The sequence below is a fragment of the Diadema antillarum genome, unplaced genomic scaffold (genome assembly GCF_040938485.1).
Source record: "Diadema antillarum isolate AM-2024a unplaced genomic scaffold, OU_Dant_1.0 seq00000781_RagTag, whole genome shotgun sequence".
In the NCBI taxonomy this organism is placed as follows: domain Eukaryota; kingdom Metazoa; phylum Echinodermata; class Echinoidea; order Diadematoida; family Diadematidae; genus Diadema; species Diadema antillarum.
This window is the reverse complement of record NW_027271669.1, coordinates 308,862-317,500: the sequence shown is the minus strand read 5'-3', so window position 1 is coordinate 317,500 and position 8,639 is coordinate 308,862.

The following is an 8,639-nucleotide window of genomic DNA, read 5'->3' as shown; positions in this document are numbered from 1 at the left end:
TTCGGAAGGAACTGAAAGTTGTCGGACCAGTCGTAGGCCCTAATTCTTTCTAAATAGACTGTTTATTAGCAATCATGTAGACATAAAGCAAGGCAATCTCCCTCCTCCATAAATATCAAATGTAAGGGTATTGGTTACACATTGTACCCAGGAACAAGCACAGAGATAATTGCTTCAAGAAAGCTTTGAAAGCATTTATGATATAGATTTAGCAGTTTCTGTAGTTTGTTCTGTGTTTCCTTGTGTTCCCACGGTATCATCATTAAATCGACAAATTTTGGCATAATTTCCTGCCATGTCAAGAGCACGTTATCCTTATTAATATGGCTACATCAACTTAAAAGGGAAATACCATTTTCAGGCTAACGACCATTGCATCTATTTTGACCTTGAAGTTGCAGTGACATTGTGACTAAGTGTTAGCTCGGTTTCAACAAATCTTTAGGTGATTGTTTTTTTCTCTATTTAACGGCAGTAGATGACATTGGGTTGTCATCGGATTGGAACCTATCTTTTGTTAAACTCGCTGCACGCACTGTGCATATCGCGGTGATCACGTTGACGAAATGGTGACTGATTGTTAATTATAAGGTTCTGTAATTTTTATTTAACTTCGACAACATCTGTAGCAATATAATGCTCTTTACGTCTCCGCGATCAAAATTATTCGTATGAAAAACAACAACAACAACAACAAACAAACGAAAATGTGGTAAACCGCACACGGTGTGTGGGAGACGAGCACTGCGGAACAACGGCAGCAGATCACCTTGGCGGGAAGGTGCATACAATAGCAGCATTCTTTTCTATTGTCCCGTTAACTCCTTCATGGAGAATATTTCAGCCTGAAGGCTAATAATTGCTCCAAGTTAAGTCAATGATCTAAAACACAAAAACAACAGACAGCAAACAAACGATGAAAATTATAACACAATACAGACCATATCGTGTCTTCTGCTAAACGCGCGCACGGAGTATCGCGCCAAAGAAGTTTGTTTGCATTGCTGTACCCTGCACGAGGAGCCCCCATTCTACGGGGGACACGCAACGCCGATACTGGAGAGGCAATTCAATTTGTGCTTTTCATTTTCAGGCACAGTTTGGCCTCAAAATGAGGTGTTTGTAAGTTTCTTTTTTCAGGAAATGTCTGTTATTACACAAGAGTTCAGGTTAAGAATTGCCAACTAACCTCATCCACAAACACATCCCTTGTAATAATTTTGGGACTATTATTACTTCAGTATTGTTTTGGCAAACCGGAAATAGTGAATAACGGCACTATCAACATCACCCCAAAATAAGAGTCAAAGGTTAGGTCTTATTTTCTCTTTTGTTTCCCCCTTCCTATTCTGTCCTTTGCATGTCTGTGAAAGAGAGAGTGGGGGAGGGAAGGAGGAGAGAAAGAGATTTTTCGTAGTCCGCAAGATGCTGCCTATTTCATGTATTTCAAATCGTCGCAGACTTCGAAGCAACTTTTATTTTCTAAGACTGACAGGTTCCACTAAAATTGAAAAGAAAAAAAAAAGGAATGCGCACACCAGCTGTTTTTTCGTCTTCCTGTGTCAGGGTTCAATTACAGCAACAGAATTCCACGTCCACTATGAGTATCAGCAGTCTACGAGCCCGTTTGCTCTATGGCGAAAACAGGCCTCTTTCGCAGATTCAGAATACCAGAAACCGGTTCTGTTGCATAGAATATAACTCTTCACTTTATGCACACTGTGCTTCCCTTGTGACTATGTAAGGTCGCCATGGTCGAGGGAATCATATGTGGGGTTATGGTGTGAATTATTAATCTATAACTGTCAAAGTGGAACGCCATCCCACGGTCAAATGGACTATAACCAATAGAGTGAGAACAAAAGAACAGAGAATGAAATATGTCTCAATCTGGCAAAGTACAATAGCGTCACCGATTAATTTCATTTCCGTATTTCCGTGAAACAATTCAAACGACAATAGATCTTGATATGAAATAGGTTCAAATGAATGACATTCATGTCAAAATGGCAACTATGAAATAATAGTGCATCCCCATTAAAAGGAATCATCATTACAAGGATACAATTTATTGCGATATCATTCCAAGAAAAAAAAAATTGTGCATTTCAAAAAAATAGATGCATTGTACTTGTTTCGGGTACAACATTATCACTTCATCCATTTTCTATAGTGTGATTTGTGACGAAAATTACTGTTTCCTGGGGGAAACAGAGAATTAAGTTCCCTTCCTATAAGCATAGGTCATGTCCAATTTTATTAATGCAGTCTTTATTGCTCACAAGTTTATTTTGCATCGTTTTTTCTCTTATCCTTTTTTTTTCATGAAACTCAGCTCGAACATAGAGCAGGGTTTTCTCTCAACAGGTATCACTGCGTTCGAAGTGCCAGCCCACAAATATCCTCCTGACAAGAAATCCTGGTAACACTTCATGGTTCTAACGTTAGGCGAATACAGGAAAGCGGTACAAAAATCCCTACAAAAGGAGCTAGAGTGCACTCATGTTCAAGGACAACTCCACATATGAGAAAGGCGACAAAGTGCATAAATCATGACCAAACCAGCTGCTTTTTAAAGACCACCAGTCTCTCCCTCTCCCCCCTCTCTCTTCTCTTCTCTCCCCTCTTTCTCCCTCTCAATCACATTTCCCAGTAGATAAATGGGTTCTCCAAAATGCAATGCCCTTTAGCCGAACGTTACTAATATTCTGTGCATGTTGTAATTTGTTGTTGTTGCTGGCACAATAGATAGATAGATAGATAGGCAGTTGGGCAGAAATATGAATAAATAAAATAAGGTCTTCTTTAACCACGGTAGCCTCTTCAATGTCATCACAGCTCTACCAGATGGCCCTGCCATTATCATTACCCTAGCGGTTACCAGGTATCCGTTCATACGACCTCGTCTGGGTCGAAAGGGACATGGTGGGTCAAAATATCTTGCCAAAAAGACGTGAGTATTATTGGGCGGGAATCGAACTCGGTTCTTCCGATTGCAAGTTGGGAGTCTTATCCACTATGCCAAAGCGCCCCGCTATAGATGGACTAATAGAGAGAAAAACATGTAGGGAGAGCTCTACTACGACAGTTAGGCAATAAAACTCTTATCTGCTAATAGCAGCATTTGAATATATCAATCATTTAGGGTGTCATACTTGAAAGGTAAAAGTTCAGTTCATTCTTTTTTTTTAAGGGTGCTTTTTTTTTAAAGCGCACAAACGCCAGTATTATGTACAAACCTTTTAACAGTTTATACAAAAAAGTGAAGTTGCCCTAGCAAAACGATTTATAGTCTCCAAGTCTACATAAGCACTGATAAGTGTTGTGATATTGGAGCAGATGTAGGCGCGTCTCTTTGTGAAAACATGGGGAAGAAATCCACCAACATGAAAATCAAGGCATGGTAGGTAGGCAAAACCAACATGAAAATCAAGGCATGGTAGGTAGGCAAATGAATCTGTTGACAAACTCAAAAGTGACTTAAATCATAATTATTTGCAGCCAGTATTTCACTGGCAAATCCTAAATCATTCCTCTCCGCGATTAAACATACACATTCCTGATTATACATAGCTTTAATCATCAATTCGCTTGGCTTGGACTAATCTTACTCGGCCGATCTATACATTGCTTTGTGAGTCTCATGTCCTGATCTTCTGCTATTACATTACACGTGCGCTGTACTTTTCTCTTTTTCGACTAACTTCATGATTCTTATTTCTCATTCGATTGGTAGGTAAGTGTCCTAGGAGTCAGCATTTCGTTTGTAAGATTTAGAATTTTTGGCAGCACGTGCACAGTCTTTCTTCTTTTTCTTATGCGTTTTATGCGTTCAACTATATTACCTATTGTTTTCAACTTGTTTTTAGCAAATAGAGATAATTTTCTATGAACTGTTTTAATAGATGATTAAATGAAATGAATGAATGAAAGTAAACTGAATATTAATGTGCACTTTGCGCTTGGCTAACTAACCAATCACCATAGTGAATCATTCACATTGTTAGAAACATCACCATCTCATTAACAACACTTTGACACAAATTTTCTTTTTACTGATCGCCAAATGGACTTTAATTTCTTCGAAATAGAGATATACACATGACTTGCCATGATTGTATCAAAATATCAGTTCACACTACTTAAGTTATCCCATCAACCTTTTCCATACGATCGTCAATAGGATACACAAGCTACATACAAGTAGTTCTGAACGCCATTCTAACCCAGCACCGAACTATATAGGTCGGACTATCACACACGAAGTACAACACAGCACGTTGCAAAAGGATCATGATTTGTCAGTCTTTTTTTTTAAACAAAATAAACTTTTATACAAACATATCAGCCATACCACGTACGGTACTAGAAATAGAAAACAACAAACAAGAACAAATAAAAAAAAAACCTTGCCTATTAAACATCCAACTACAGAAAATTGTGCGGGTGGTTATTCCAGTGAATTTGATAGGCTATCTTGCACGAACAATTCGAGGTTTTAAACAAGGGTAAGAGTGACACTAAGAAAGCTGCGTGTTTGCAATTTGCTAGACAAATTGGCACAAGTTGCTGCACTTGCAATATTAATGCGCAATATGCTCCCGGAGCCTTGTTAACGGATAGTTACTCCAAGGCGTGCAATGAGAATTCGGGCTCCATCTTTGTGAAGAGTAAGAATTGCCCTAGGATATAATTCCATACAGGACACTGTCATACACCGTCATTAATACATAGATATTTCCACCAACTTATACACAATATAGTGAATGATAGTCACTGTGTGTGGTACATTGTAATGGCATTTAAAAAGGTTGTGACACAAACAAAGAAAATAACAAGACAAACTAGTAATAACCATGAACTGAATACGCAAAATATGAAATACATACCTCGACATTAAATATATCTGCGGACTGTTATTCCAAATGGCAGTATGTGCTCTCAGTACAGTATTTAGAATCGACCAAAATGTAACACTGAACCTCATTCCGCCGCCCCTCCCCCCTCCCCAACGAAACAACGACAAACATTCTCATTAAAAAAAAAACAAATCGAAAAGGTGAAATGCATTGTTTTTCTATAGTTGCCATACAAAAACAAACCAAAGCAAAATAAACATAAAAATCATAAGTTATTACATTATATGAGTTACGAAATTTGCTCATCAATACTACCTAGAGTACACCCTAAAACGCAACTGATTCAGCCTTGAGCATCACCATTACATTACGAGGAAATACACTGTACAACTACTTCAAGGCGTCTTCACACTATACATGCAAGTATAACTCAGGAGAACAAATTTAATTCATTAATGTTGTTATGGTCATGGCAACATTCATGGGTCAACGACCTCTTCGACTGATAACAACTGACTACTCTCTAAATTCCTTAGATTGGGGATCAATCTATGAGATTGTGGTTAGGGACAAATCCAAAATTAGACATTAAAATTAGATTGACTTCTAAATCTATCAGATTGAGATTTTAAATATAATTTTGGATTTGTCCCTCATCTAAATCTAAGGAATTTACAGAGTACTGACTCATACCAATTTACGATTCCCATTTTCTTTTCTTTTTTTTACAGTTGAATAATGCCAGAATGAATACCGAGTCGTTTGGTTTTGTTTTTTGTTTCATTTTGTTTTATCTAATTGTCCGAGACAGTATAAGAAAACTACAAAACAATAACGCTGGAAGCAGTAACATGTCAGTTTTAGCGCGTTTGATGTCTCTCTTATTCTGCAATCAAAGCTACCATCACAAGAACTAGGCCTCAATATACCATAAAAAATAGAATACAGTTCGAAAACGAGAACACGTAATATTGGTAACTTTTTATTACAAACATATAGGATAAATTCTTCTGGTGTATGGCAATTTCTTCATAATTGCGGGTTGACAATTTCAAAGAATTAATGCAGCACTCACAAAAACCAGAAGGTTATTTGTGTTCAACAACAACAACAACAAAAATATTTCAGTTTTCGTCATACGGGGTATTAACCTCATTCGATTTGAATGATAAAGTTCTGATTGTACAAAGTGCGTATGCCATACATGCCGCCTTGCTTCGTGCCCCAACCTAATGGACTACATGCCATTTCTTACGGAACTGGGTATTTCATGATATTAACCCTATAGATATCACAATATTTCGGAGTCAAAGAGTTAACAACATAAACAGCGTCCCCACCTCCCTCGCCCATCCTACCCGGGCCCCGTTAGGATGGGGGTTGGGGGCGCGTCAACGGCATAAGGCTGCGAGACCCCAATACTTGTGAGTTGTGACCGACGAATGCAGCTCAGATGGAGAGTTGTTTGAGCATTGAGTGTGTGTTGAAGTGTGAACTGTGTGCTTCTTTAAACTGCACAACAACAACTACAGCAGCAGCAACATCAGCAGTGACAACAACAATAGCAAAGTCACTATGTCATACAGTGTTGGAATTTTGCTAGAGGGCTGAAATGTTACAAATGATTATGTGTGATGTAGATGACTTGCAGCGACTTACGTCCTTCTTGAAGTGACTGCCTCTCGTTTCTTCCACTGTCTTGGTTACAATAGGCATGCATTTAACTTATCGTGTGGCAACCAAATAAATGAAGGAAACCATCTCGTACGAGTTGAAAAGAAATGGACGACTACCCTGCCCCATAAAACTGTGTGACGATCATAGCTGGCCGTTCTATAAACTTACTACAACTTGGCGTATTTATCACTCTGCAGCAATTAGTCATATCGGACTGGGGAAGAAGGGAGAGCAGCGAGGCCGATAGGGAGGGATGGGATGTATTAAGGAATAAAAGCCGGAAAGACGGTGTTTTCTGACTGATCGTGCCAAATCACCGCTATTTTTATCATTCTTTAGATGGGAAATGAGAGTCATTACAACATTGCAGTGGGGAAAAGGCCAGAAGGTCTGTGCGACTGCAGCAGCAAAAAACAAACAAACAAACCACATTTTGTATTTATCCAAGTCATGTCGGCTTGCCTTGATTCTTGTCTCCTATCGTCAATATAATTATACCACCGTCCCTTTTTAATATTGGGTAATTAGATACAGTGAAAACAAAAGTAGCAACGATATATACATGTGATGGGAAGCCGCGGTATAGATTTTTAGGTTAAAAAGAAAAACAGTCATGTGAAACGTACAGACCCTAAACTTTGTTGGTGAAAATAGTACAGGTACATTGATGATACACAGGGTAACATCTCCGCAACAAACGCCGTACTGCTGCACCGACCGACTGCGTCTTGTTGCGGAGAAATCATTATCATATCCACACACTGTTTCAGCTGCGTTGGTTCATAAGAGACCTCTATTGGTCAGCAAGATTCTGAGCTTGCCAATAAGGGAGTTCATAGTTGTGATTTGCGCATGTGCAGAACAAAGGTCAAATGAGAATGTCTGTGTATTTGCCACTGACTTTAAAACGTACAGAAGTCTCGAGCAACTAAGAGAATCTGAATTATGTCAGTACAATGTATGTGTTTCAGACTAAATTAGAACGTACAGGTGTAAGCCATTCATCAACACTGTTTAGCAAAATCTCTCCATGCACTTTCTCAACATTGATTTAATACAAGATGACATGCTTCAAGAAGGAATTCTTGATCACAACACATGTCCATGTTATTTCAAAGTCTGTGGTGTAGGGATCAAATGAGACATACTCTAACCATGAACTCCCTTATTTAATCGGACCACTTCATTGACGCTACGTGAATGGTCTTATCGTACTTTTGACCTCTCTTTACTGGGGCGAAAGTTCATTTCACCTAGATACCATACTACAATTCATCGACACACAGTAAGTTGATAATATCTAGCCATTATGAGCGCATGCATACAATCAAAGGCTACCATTAAAAGTTACGCAGGTCGTGCTCCGAGGAGAACAATGCGTGTTGATAACAAAATGTCAATTTACCTTAAATTCGCGGAAATGGCTTTAGCTAACGGGGATAATGGTGAATCTGTTGACTTCCCTAAAACGAGACACGGCAAAATTCTGTACACGTTGTGCTGATGCTATCACAATGTTTCATTGGCCTCTAAATGGACAGGCCCCCTCAGTTCCCACCCACGTCTATCAGTACACTACCAGCATGTTTGACGAAACAAATAACTGTTCTTGCCGAAGAAAGCGACGAGGGGACCTCGACATACCAGCACTGTGTAGACGAAGGTCAGAGTCATTAACATATATCATTCCTTTCACAGTGGATGACGATGAATTTTCGAGGCCTGATATTGCTAAAGTCAACCAAATTTTTTGTTCTCTCTTCTGAATTTAGACTGTTCAAATTTCCAGACTCTGAAAACTTCGAAAAGATAATTCCCAAAGGTTTATTTCGAATAAACACAAAATCCGAAAAAAAAATGGTGAGAAAGCTGTCTTTAAAGAAAACGCAATTTGGACAAAATTAGCCGTGAATTTTGAAAGCGGTTAAGCCTGGGAAAGAACAATTCATTGGACACCCGTTCATCTATAGAGCCTGTAGTAACTTCACACACACACACACACACACACACACACACATAAAAGTTTCGTATTTCAAAACGTTCTTCAACGTTCAAGTCAGGACTGGAAGGTGGTAAGGTGTCAGTTTTTGGAGTTCTGTTTTA